At 30.7% G+C, this 13907-nt stretch overlaps 1 protein-coding gene across 2 annotated transcripts in view; it reads left to right on the top strand.

The window, feature by feature from the left end:
* Nucleotides 1-13907, top strand: part of Pkn (serine/threonine-protein kinase N) — an 86190-nt gene that overhangs the window by 23051 nt on the left and 49232 nt on the right. The gene's annotated exons all lie outside the window — the stretch shown is intronic.

Below are 13907 nucleotides of genomic sequence, written 5' to 3' on the forward strand. Positions count from 1 at the left end.
AACAGTCTGTGTATGTAATATAAAAAATAATGTAGATATTTATCATGAAGTGGGGCTTATTGTTAGATGCAAATAACTGTTTCAGTATAATGAAAAACTTATAATTTAGATAGCTTATATAGTGCAAGTGTTAAATTTATTTTTCTTTAGAAATAATAATTCAATTCAGGTTTGTGTATGCAAATGTTTATAAATCTTATGATGTGTAGTTCAGTAGTCATGAATTGGTAACTGTTGTTATTGAATCATGTCATTAGAACCTTCTGAGTTTTTCTCATTGTTTTAATTGAGTATTACTGCATCATAATATCTAGTAGTGTGTGGAACATTCTAAACATCTCTCAGGGTATTAATATGAGTCAAAACTTAGTTTGAAAAATATATCTAGACTGCATGATTGTGTCTTTAGCCAAAAATTTGGTATAATGACAGTTTTTAAAGTGAAATTATCACAGACTGTATTGCAATAATAGAGCAGAGAAAAAGAATTCATCTTGTTAGTTGTGTTTTAAAGTAATTGAACCAGGATAGATTAAATTTGACAAAGAAAAAGTTGTATAAAGCTCTGGATACAAGTATAACTGAGTTTTAAAATATTATTTAAAGAAAAAAAGAGTTAACTGTGTGCTATTTATTTATTGTATTTATTATTTAAAGAAAAAAAGAGTTAACTGTGTGCTATTTATTTATTGTTGAAATTTATCACCAACCAGTGATAGACACCTACTTTAAAAAAATCTAGTCCATGAAAAAGAAGAAAAAAAAGGCATCAGACTGAAGCTAAAAACAATAGCTTTGGGTTATCTTGTTGCTTTATACACTACTGCATCACAGGTTTAAGTAAAGTAGGATAGTGGTCTACCAAACAGTTAATAGGGAAAATTAGTTGAAGGTAGAATTTTTAAATTGTGCAATTACTATTTTATCATAATTGGTCAGATATGATTTTTAAGGTAACTTAAATGCCATTGTTTAATAAAGCAGACAATCTGTAATCAACATGCTCAAACAACTGTGATATCGCCAGTTAACAGACATATATGCTAGTAGGTCAGAATAATTTTATGTTTATAGAAAGAAAAAATGGAATGTTAACTAAACGTTTTTCCTTACACTTTTATTAACTGGAGCAAAACGTATAATGTGTTGAACGTAATAAAACTTGTGCAAATTAAATAAAAAGGTTTCACTTGTTTTATTTTCATTATGAAAGCAAGGTGCCACAAGTATCTGATATGTAGAAATTTTGTGTATCATTATGTTGCACCTCTACATATGAGGAGATAATTCTCACATAATGAAGCAAAAATATAGAAATAAGTAAACATAATATTAGAAGCAGTGAAAGTAGCACTAAATGAAATTTTTAATCAAGCATGAAAGTCAGACATAAAAGTTCAGTACAGTTATGTTGTAGTTAACAGTAAAAGTACTTGTAGGGAATTCTGAAACTTAACAAAAGTAGATACTTCACACAGCATGCATAAAATCATATATATTATTAAATGATGCATCTGAAAGTCATAAAATAGTATTGTTATTTATGTATTCTCTTATTTGAATGTACCAGTATTCACTTTACCACAGAATAGCAAAGAGCATTAAATGGCTTTTTAAAGTTGTAATGTTGAGACTAGAAATGACCAATTTTTATTCATTCTGAACTTTTAAATATATTTTCATGGATTATTGTAGAGCAAAAGTAATTTGCATATTATGGTGACAGTTTTATAATATCAACATAAAATATGCTGTACAAAATATTCAAACTTGGAAGAAAGCTGTATTTTGCTACAGAAATCACAAAATACTAAACATGTTTATTGTAGCATTTTTTGCAAAAAATAGTTTTATCTTGTTTTAACAACAGTGGTGTTTTCTTTCAGCATTGTACTCATCATTGTTGTTTCTCATATATTTGTTGTAAATTTGCTGTGATAATTTTAATCAAAAATGGATTTCGTAGTGTTGTACAATGACATAATATAAACGTTAAATTATTTTATTAAATAACTTGAGTCTCAAGAAAAATTTAATAATAAATCTTACATGCATATGATCAAAACTTTTTAGCTAATGTATTAAATTATTTAGATACTAAAATTATTAGGTTTGAATAGCCAGCTAAAGTACTTACTTAATGGAACTGATAGTAATAAAAAAGAAACAAAAAAATTCAAAGGTAGCCATTATCATTTCAAATATTTATCAAGCATTCCATCATAAACAATAGCCACCCTACTAGAAAAATAAAACACTTAGCTGAAGATGACTTCTGCCATGCCCAAATTTATACTCATCTCTTCTAGCCTTGTCATTCTCATCATTTAGTATAAAAATAGATAGAACTACACTACCAGTTCCCTTTATGATCTTAAATAACTCAGTCAGATATTCTATACTTTTAGTTTTTAAGAAAAAAAGTTTGAGATCTTAACCTATCCTCATATGATAACCTTTTTCAAGTATCAACCTAGTAGACTTTTTCTGAAACCTTTTGAGCATTTCAGTGACTTTGAAGTAAGTAACCCATGTCTGAATAGAATACACCGACCCAGTGGCTTATATAATCAAATTATTATCTCTCTAGGTTTACTTGTATTCAGTAATTTTAGTGTAGTCTGTTGGAATTGACCCTATAAGCATAGGTCTAGAATATGCTTTTATTTTTATTTTTATCAACTATTGCAAAATTTAGTATAAAGACTTAGCAGCATTCATTGACAAAAACAAGAAATTATATGAAATTTGCTATGAGATACAGAATTTCTTAATCTGGCCCTGAAAGAAACACAAGATGGGTGATACATGTAACCAAATGTACAGCCAGAGAAGGACAGTTTAACTTTGTAACTTTTCTTTCTAAAAACTGAGCAGAAACACTTTTGAGAAAAAGGTATTGTTTTTATGTCATGTGACTAATATTTCTGTTATAAAACAAAAACATATTTGAAAGCTTAAACTCATTTGTTATACTTTCATGCGTTATAGTAGAAGTTTTTTAAAAAGTCTGGGTTTCCGAAAGCGATTCAAATAACTGTTCTTCAATAGTTTTTTATACTGAATAAGTTTTGTAAATGTAAAAAGTATTAAGACTTGCAGTCTAGCAGAAATGACTAAATAGATAAAACTCTTTAATTTGGTGAGATTCAGGATTTCTAATATTGGATTAAGCACCTTAAAATGGTTATGGAATCTGTTATAATATTCTCTAATTAAATTGTTTGTTTTTACCATTCATTAAAATAAACCACATTGTAACATAGTGTGACAAGAAGTTATAATTGACCAGAGGGTTCTCCATAGTTCTGACTAGGATACACTGTTTACATTAATAGATTGTATCTAAACTCTTTGTTGATAAAAAGATTTTCATAGCTAATGCTGAGAATAATGTTTAATTTAGGAATATATGAATAGGTTATTGAGAGGTTATATTTAAATGGATGCTGTAATATTGAGAAGTGGAAGGCATTTGCACTTGTGGAATGAAAATGTGTAAAAAAGTGGCAAATAATTACAAAAAACATCAGAAATTAAGAAAGTATTGGGTCATCCATTAAGTAATGTCTGATTTTAGGGTTAGAAAAGGAGAAAGGATTTCAAACACTTTTAATGTTATTTAATCAATAATGTGTGTTCCATTATTATTAATTACTTCCTGCCAATGATTCACAGGCTTCTGAATGTCACTTCTATAAAATTCTTGGAGTTTGGAGGAAAAGAATGTAGAGAGGGTAGTTTTGACATTTTCATGTGTTCCAAGCTCTTTCCCATTAAGATAGTTCTCCAAACTATGGAATAAATATAATCAGATGGTGAAAGGTCTGGAGAATAAGGAAAATGTGGAAGTTTTTCACAGTCCAGCTCTTCAGTCTTTGCAGATGTGATCATTACTGTATGGGGCCGTGCATTATCCTGATGTAACACAACACCTTTACGATTGATCAAAGCAGGCCTGTTTTCTTTCAGTGCAACATTTGAGCACTAATTGTTGACAATAGAAATCTTATGTAATTATTATGTTGAGTGGCAGCAACTCAAAGTGGATCACACGAACAATATCCCCACCAAATGATTAACAAGGCTTTCCTAGGGTGGAGGTCCATTTTGAGCTGTGTTTTAGCCAGTTTTACCTGCACTGAGCCATTGTTTGCAGCACTAACCATTTTTACATATTCATTTTACATTACCAGTCATTAACCTGTTTGGAGAAAAAGGTGAGTTATGTTCATGAGAGTGCAGAGAAGTGCAAATGTCCACCTTTGCTCTAAGGTTGGCTTCTGCCAAATCATGGGGGATCCATTTTCCAAGTTTTGACACCTTTCCAAGCTATTGCAGATGACAGTGAACTGTTGTATGGGTTGAATTAAGCTACTGTGCAAGTTCTTCAACTGTTACAACACAATCTTCTTCAAGTGCAGCCACCAGCAAGTCATCATTAAACTCAGCAGGACGACATGAACATCACTTAAGCTGTAGTCACCTGATCTGAACTTCTGAAACTACTTTTGACATTTTTTTGCATTGAGAGACTCTGCACCATAAACACCTTGTATGTTTCGTGTAGTTTCTGCTGCACTACTGCCTTTTTTAAACTCATAAAGCATTATATGCCTAATGTGCTCCTCAGACACATCCATCTTTATTTGAGTTTATTTGATTAATGATCTAAAAAAATGGAGTTGGGTTAGTTTCTTTTATTTGTCTGAACAGTTTTTATACACATCCTACTACATATTTCAGTCATTAAAGCCTTCTATAAAGACAGAAATGATGATGCACTTTCTGTATTAAATTTTCAGACATTACTGATATATCAGTGTGCTTATTTTTAAGCCCTTGAAAGACATCTATTGGATGGATAATTGTAGCATGGTAAAACAACAAAAAAGCTAAGAGAGTGCTTTAATGTATTTATAGCCCTTTTGATTCTAAGAATATAGAATTTGATCTAACAATTGGTAAAGTAGAATCTTCAATCACTTTAAAACATTTTTTTATTATGTATAGTTTCTTGTATTGGAAATATATTCATGTAATAATAGGAATAATAATTATACATACAACTCTTTTTATAAAGTGGGATTGTCATAATGGTGCTTGTTGTGGTTATGTAATTGAGAAAACTCGGGAAGGTTAACCACGTATTTTTTTCCAGTCAGGTAGTCTAAAGCCTGTGTTAAATACCATATATAACCACATACTAGCAGAGGTTTCTTGACTGATATTTAGTCCTCAATTTCTCCCTTCTCTTTATGGTCAAGTTTTAGGATTACAACTCTACTGATGGGCTTTAAAATGACCATGTTTTCTGTCGAAAGAATAAAAATATTGGTTGTCACAGCTTAATACTTTTTTACAAATTTTGTAAATTATTATTATTTTATATAAGTTTAATACATTTAGTGCTATTCACCTACTTACTAACTTCTTTATAGGCAAGTTATTTTATACTATGCTGTATTGTAGTATTCTTCAATTTTATGTATCCCACAGTTGTCATTGTAATTTTTAAGTTTCTGCATGCTGTAACTTCATATGAATGGCATATTATTATAAAAAAGATTATTTGGTATAATGGCCAGTAATTTTATTTATTTACATTACATAATGTCAAAATGGTGGTGATGTATGAGGCAGTGGCTTTGTTGTTATTAAAAGGCTAACAATGAATGACAAACTAGTTTTTATAACCCATCTAATGTATAAGTTTCTCCGTACCTTTTTAAACAATATAGTATTAATATACTCAACTCAAGGTAAATATTAAAAGAACATTAATATTAATTTTTGTGAGCCATATGGTACATTGAATGCAGCACTTGTTCATATTAGATGTTTGTGATGTTAAAATAGTAAGTCTGTAGTTTTGTACAAATAAGGAGCTCAAATTGCAAATATTGACAATCTAGAATATAAAATTAGAACCTCATATTTTTTTTTTATTTTGCTGAGATATGGCTTATGTATTGAATCATACACAGTGACCCTGTTCACCTCTTTCCATTTTTGGAAACAATCCCTTATATACTTGCTTCAATATATGACATATAAATAACCAATAGCTTAGAATGTTTTCCAAGTAGTTTTCTCAGCCATTTTAATCTGTTAAAAGGCTTCCACATTCTTTCAAACCAAAATTTCAAGGAGACAGGTTGTATTTTTAGTCTGCTTGAACTTCATCTTTTTTCTTTTTTTTTATCTAAGTATGGCTCAGTTGTGAAGTTTGAAATATTAGTGTAATTCTCTGGTATCAGTATAGTAATCTATGATTTTTTGGTTATTGAACTGTATATTTAGCACCTAAAGAAATATTTTTGCACATAACTTCCACATGCAAAATTTTAAAAGGCCAAGCAACTAAATTCAAATGTAGCTAGAAGAGGTAACTGTTTGCTTTTGTTATTTATTGTTCTATATTTTGAAAAATACAAGTTTAATAACAATAGCTTATTTCTAAATAGTAGTTATCTATATGCATAGTAATTATAATGTAACTATATATTACAAAATACTAGTTCACTAAAACAGAGCCAAGACAAGGTTACTTTGGAAAAGCTAATGGTCAGTTTTGTGTTATTGGATACAGTAGCATGAGTACATACATGTGCATCACATGAATGAAAGTTATGTTAACCAAGCATGTGTGGAAGGTCAGTATAATAAAAAAAATAATAAATGTGTAATATTATGAGACTTAAGCTACTTCGACTAAATATTTATATCTTTATGTTATAGTTTGTTGTCATTCTAGCATGAAGAAAAGCATAATTTTTGTTGTTTTTTTTATAATTTTTACCAGAATGGTCAACTTGACCCCTCCTCCTTAGTTAGGGTAGGGAAAATAACAGACAAAACATAGTCTTCTGAAAACAAATGTTTGAAATGTATTTAGGTTTTAAAGATTACACAGATATTTGAGGTTTTAAAGAGGATATTTTTTGTAATCATAACATGAGATAATTTTGCACTCTAGATTTGTAACAAAACAGACTTAATATGTGCACAAATAAATCTTTAGTAAAAATACTTTATTAAAATATATGATTTGTTATGTACAAAAATTGTAATCTTTATTTAAAAATCTCCCAAAAGTTTTCGTATAAAAATTTGTCCAAATGCATGTAAGAACTCGTAAATATTATACCAAACCTGTGGCAAAAGGGCTAATGCCATTATTAAAACTTCAGTATGTGTTTAATTTGTTTATAATGACAAATTATTTTAAATCATTTTGTTTTGCCTGTTACATAAAAATTAATTTCTTAAAAAGTAAAGTTCCTCATTTTTTTATTTTTCCAAGTTTGATCAGTAATCTAGTTTAATGTTGATTATTACTTCAGACCATGAGATGTACTTCAAAAAAAAAGATAATTCATTATTGTTGGTTTACATTCATACATAACAGGGCAAAATAATAAAAAAAGCAAGTACTGGGTACCATTTGTTCACGACTTCAAAATTTCACCAAGAAATGATATTCTGTTTCCGTATTCTTTATTATGAATTTTAATATGGTACCTCCCTCTACTCAAAAATAGCTATTCCTAGTTGCTACTACTCTCTGTATGTGTATGTTTTTATTATGCATGTCATAAGCCTTCTGCACCCCCTGTTAGAATCAAATGATTCCAGCATGTCTTATGCAAATCATCATGCATCACTTCACCAATAGGAGCATAGTACATTCAGTAATGCATGTGACTCTTTCTGTGCACCTTTACCAAACTATTACTTCTTGTTTGGCAACAATTGCACTTGGATGTCTTTCTTTTTTTTGTTTTGGTTAGGGTTTTAGATTTAGTTTATTCTTGAAATGGTGTAATTTAACAAATTCAGTTTTTTTTAATCTGTTACCTATATTATAGTCACATTTTATTTATTTCTTCAAGCAACATGAATTACAAAGCTAGCATCACCATTTTGGTTGTCTCACATTAGACAGGCACTTTACCACAAGCTTCAGGTTTTGGCAACCTGTCAGGAGATTTATTTGCAGGAAAATTGAAAGTTGTATGGATCAACCATTATCTCCAGACATTGTCTCACTTTCTCCTTAACATGTGGAACCTGTGCAGTATGACAAGGACTTTGATCACCTGTTTTCACCTCCTGAATTTGCCATGCCTTTCTATACCCTTCCTAAGAATTTTGTTTAATCTTCTACTGTCTTCTGAATGTTATTTCTCAAGTATATGATGTTTTATTTTTACTCCTGTACTTTATGATACAAGTCCATTCTTCAATGAATGTACTTCCCAATTATCTTGTTTAGTTTTCTGCTGTTCCCTAATGTTTGGGTTCATGCTGAACAATTTGCCTCTTAGTTGGGCAATGTTGTTAGTATGTCTTATCCCTTACAGGCTTCAGATCAGTCTGTTCTTTCATATCATTGGGCTGACTGTCCATATCTCAACCAACAACTGTTGGGTTTGGTTTTACCCATTAAGAAGGTATGGCTTCAAATTTCCTATTAGTCTCACTCATGCCAAATTTCCCCACCTCTGTCTTACTCTCATGAGTCTTTTGTGGTACTTTTCCACAATTCATCCCCTGTCTGAGGCTCTTCACTGCAATCCTGAGGGATTTTCTGCAGTCATCCTCTCCCTCCTTACCTCTGTGTTTGCTTGTTTATCATCTCTGGCTTTGGCTTTGCAAATGTGATTTATCTGTTGTAGGGACCATTTAGGTTGTGATGCTGTCTTATTTTGAACCTGTTTATCTGCTTCTTATTTTTGGGATTTGCATATGGCTCTGTTTTTAAGACATTACATCTTTGATACAGTCATGGAGCCCTTTCACATGTGGTTGTCCATTTATTATGGTCAGAGCTTGAGTATTCCATGATTCTGGTTTCCCATCCTTCAATTTCCTTCTCTCTACTAGTGTTTGGGTTTTTCAGGTTTTGTCAGAGGTACTCAAGAATTACATTTCTTACCCTACCACTCTTGTCCCAGCTACCTGTTTCCTTCCCTTCTTCTCAGGATCCCTTAACTTGCCACCAGCTAGCAGAGGTAGTACAAGACCTCCTCACCCAACAAATTATTGAACCTATTTCACATTTTTCACTGGTATTTTGCTGTCATCTGTTAGTGGTTCCCAAAAATATCAGGGACTTCAGGTCTTCCATCAGTCTGTCCTGCCTCAATTGTTTTGTCAATCTTCAATGGTTCACCATGGAGTCTTACCTCACACTTCGGATGGCAATTTCTCTGGGTTTATGGAAGACCAAGATGGACATCTTCTATGCTTATCCTCATATTCTCACCTTTGTATGATCTCGTCCTTATATTCGGTCCATCCATCAAGGGTAGTGTACCAGTTTCACACCCTGCCTTTCAGCTCCTTATATTTTTTGTCAATTGGTAAGAGCTTGGCTCTTCATCTTCATGCCCTATGGCTGCATTTCCACTTTACCTGGAGGACCAGCTACTTCTGGCTCATTCTGGGCAGGAGTTGGCCAGTTGTATTTGTCAGTTCCTACTTGAAGCTATTTTGGTAGGTTGGTTGCTGAAATTGGAGATTTCCTTCCTACATACTTGTGCATTTAGGTGTCTTTTCAACACTCACCTCAGTTGGGCCCAACCTTATTCTCTGTTACTCCATTCTATGGAATTGTCAATTTTCTATGCCTTGTTTGCTCCCTCACATTCTTTATGTTTGGTTATATTGCTTTCGGAGATGTGGTCTTCTATGACATTGTTAATCCCCATCAGGTGTGCATATGTGTGCTCCCTTCAGTGGGCTCTGGTGCAATCAATTGAACCTTACTCAGGATTCCTGGGATGCTCCCATTATCATTCCATCTTCCCTTGTAGACAATCTTTTATGATAATTGGACAAGACTTGCACATCAGCAGATGTAGCGCTTCCTCATCATCATCCAGATTTACATCTCTTTGTGAAGTAATTGCTTAATTCAGGCTGGGACATATAGATTGATCACCAGTAGTCTTTAGATCATTGATCTGTTGATAAACAGTCTTTGCATATCAATGTCCTAGAACTCTGCTATTTGTCAAGTTTTGGATCACTTTCTTCCCACTGCCAAGTATTATCTGGTAATGATCCATTTTTAGAGTGGGGGGAAGCTTATATCAATCACCTAAGATGAACATGGTCACAATCCCTCATGTATTGGGACCGTGTGTAACACATTTGTTTTATTGCTGGTCACATCCCTGGTGTTTTCAACCTTGTGGCAGATCATCTTTTTCACCTTGAATGATTTTCCTCATGGAGTGGCCCCTTCATCCTCATTAAAATTGATCATAAGTTGTCTCTTAGTAGTATTTTCTTTAGTTTTCAGTAAGTCGTAATTAAAAAAAAAACATTGCAAATTAGTTATTTGTTAGGAATATTTTCATATTTGTATATATTTTAACTCTCAAGGAAAAATTTTATAACAGAATTTATGGCTTACACTTTGTACACATATATCTTATTAATATTGACTTTTAATTTGTACAGTAGTTTTTACCTGGTAAGTGCATCTTAGTTTTGTTACAGAAAGTAAACAATTCTAAGCCTTTAATTACCTAACATAGTTCATTTTAGCTGTGTTTTGTAACTTTTAATCAATGGAAATACCTGTCATAACTGTGTTTAATTTTTTGTCACAAACATAAAATTTTCTTGGAACAAGGTTGATAAACAAGAATACAATAAAAATATAAAAGTAATCTATCCATTAATATTAAATGAGTGTTTGGTAATTTGGCTTTTAACAACCAATCTTCAGTTATTTCGATTGTCATACTACTCCCAGGTCCATATTGTATATTGTTGTAATAGCCCTTTTCTGCACCTTTTACAGAATAATAATATTCTTCCTTAAGAACTAAGCCAAAATCGAACATTGTATTTTAAGTAAAGTGTCAGAAATCTTGTACGAAAAGGAAGTAATCATCTTACTTATTTAAAACTTAAAATTTATTCAGACACAATTATCTAAAACCCTGTTAGTTTTTGTCAGTACAGTTTTTTGATATATTAGGTACTTTTGAAAATAGCTATGCTAAATCTCAATGTTTTAATATTAATTATGCACAACTGTAAATTTATGATGACTTAACATATTTATGATTTTTTATTTACTTCAAATGTAATATTACTTTGAATATTGCCAGTTTTAGAAAATCAAATAACATAATAAAAATTAAAAACTGGAATACATGTGTAATTTCACATATTATGGAGCTGAAATTGTGTTATATCTACCTAATTGGTTTCAAATTACATAATATATTTAGCACTTGTAAACCTTTTACTACACATATGTAGATTTCCTGTTCCCTGCTGCTACAGTGGTAAGTCTACAGATTTTTAACACAAATCAGTTTGATTCCCCTCGGTGAACTAGGCAGATAGCCTGATGTGGCTTTGCTATAAGAAAAAACACACATAGATTTCCACAGCTTTTATTTGTTCCCGATGATAAATTCTTACTAGTATTTTGTTTTGCTTTGAATTTTTGGAACTTGTGTGAGTATTCAATTATGGCAACTAGTGCAATAAATTTTAAAATTAAAACTAAAATCAGTGTTTAAAATGCACAGTAAACTTTTTATTTGACTTTATAAAATTACCCACTTGTCATGTAGGTTTTCACTCCTCATGATGATAACATAAAGCAACCAAAACATGTCTTTTTAATTTTGACTATCAGCCAGATAAAAATTTTGTTATGCATTTTAAACATTGATGTAGTCTTTGTTAGGCTATTAAACTTTTTCTGCCTTTTATTTGTTTTTTTTAAAGCAAGTATTGTATCCAGGTCTCTAGTGATGTTACAGCTGTCACATGATATTGTAGGTTTTATATTTAAGTTAATTCAAGTTTAGAGTAGAAACAGTAATTATATCTAATGTTATTTTCTTATTAGTTTCATGCAAACTATAAATTTGATTACCTAATGTAGTTATCCTTTTTATTTGTACAAGCATGTATTTGCATATTACTTATAACATTTGGTGACTTGCTTTTGTATAATTTATTATTATTATTACAAAAATATAATCAAGGAATATCTACCCATATGGTTTTTGCTCTGTGAATTCAAGAATCTACATGTATAGAAGATTCACTGAGTGTGATACATTCTTGAATAACTTTAGTTAATTATTGTTTTTTTTTAATATCAGTACCTCAGACTTGTACTAAAAGAATTGTTTTAAAAGCATTATTTTTTTATACAGATGTCAAAGAAAATTATTACTGACTAACGTAAATGCAACAGAGCCTATGAATTATTTATGAAAGTGTTTTGTAATAAGTAGATTAAGTTTACATGCACAAAAACAAAAAATAATTGCACATTATATACACAATTACATGTCTGTATAATGCAATATCTATGGTTGACACAAGCCTTCATTTAATACTGTCTGTGGTTTTCCATTTCATAAAAATGGACTTCTAGAATTAACTTACTTAACCAGTGTGAGAGTGCATGAAGATTAAACTATTACAACCATCCCATAATATGCAACTGAATGTGTTTAACAGTGATATTACATTAAAAGATACACAATTTTTTCTAAAGATGAACTGATTGATTTGAATTATAATTAAAAACTACAGTTCAATTTCTTATATTGTGAAATTAATATATTTGGATAGGTTTTTTTTTAAAAGAAATTAATCAACTTTCTGGTGGTTTTGCTTGTTTGTTAGCAAGCATTGAGAATAACTTTGGAAATTTTCTCTCAGTTGTCTAATTTTCAGTCACAATTTTTTTCTTTTATCCTATGGGTATCAGGAGATCAGTGTGTGCATCTGAATGTTTTTACAGAGTTACACTGAAAATTTTATTAAATTACTTTGTTAGTATTTGATGATAAACTTGGTACCAAAACATAGTTTATAAATCACATATTTTATATTTGATAAATTCTAATTTTATCAGTTAACAGAACATATTTAAATATCTACACATCTGAATCACTGGCAATGTAGCACTGTAACTTCTTATCTGTTTTTTCTCTATGGTTATAAGAGCTACAGATTTCAATTATGAAAAATATATACTACAGATACTGACAACCTCTTCATATTTTGCTGAGATAGCATTATATTTTTCAACCCATGTTGACATGCTCATTTCATGTCCTCAATACTTTCAGGAATGTATATTTCTCTCTCACATTGCTGTTGGACATTGTTTATAACCAACCAAGAGATCAAATTAAACCAGTGATTGAGCTCTGTTTAGTCGATGAAACCTTGTAATTCATTGGCAGAGCTTAAATGTGTTTAGACTTAGGGTATTACTTCAAACTGTAGTAGAATTTTAATCCAATTATTAGTTAGAAGAGACACCCTGGTAAATTATAGTAGCTTTAGCCCATTTATTTCTAGTGTTTGATGTAGCTTTGTGTCCTAACATGCATACTTGAAAACTACATCAGTATATTTGTATAACTAACATAGTGGAAAAAAATAGGCTTGTTTACCTGTAGCTGGGTGATTTTTTTGTGATAGTTAGGCACTTTAAAGAGCAATAAAACAATATAATTAACTGAAAACAGATATGGAACTGTTAGGAGCTAGAGGCTAGTTAAGATAAATAATTGTATCTGTTACATTCTGCAGTCATTCTGGAAAAAAAAATTAAACTTTCTCAGTAGATGATATTACTACAGTTAGTGTTATGGTAGAGAAAGTAACCGATAAAATATAAAATTTTACTGGGAAAAAAGTAATATTTATTAGTTTCTAAAGGTTATTATGCAAATAAAATTTGAAATCTTTAAGATGAAGAAAATTTTTATTTTTAACATGAAAAATCATCTTGTATACAGATTGAGCCAGTAAAATGTTTTAAACTCATAGGTGAATCTATCTTTGGTAGAAATACTGTAATAAACCTTTTTTGTGTGTGCAGCTTACTTTTAATGTTTACT

Source organism: Tachypleus tridentatus, chromosome 4 (genome assembly GCF_004210375.1).
Source record: "Tachypleus tridentatus isolate NWPU-2018 chromosome 4, ASM421037v1, whole genome shotgun sequence".
Lineage (NCBI taxonomy): Eukaryota > Metazoa > Arthropoda > Merostomata > Xiphosura > Limulidae > Tachypleus > Tachypleus tridentatus.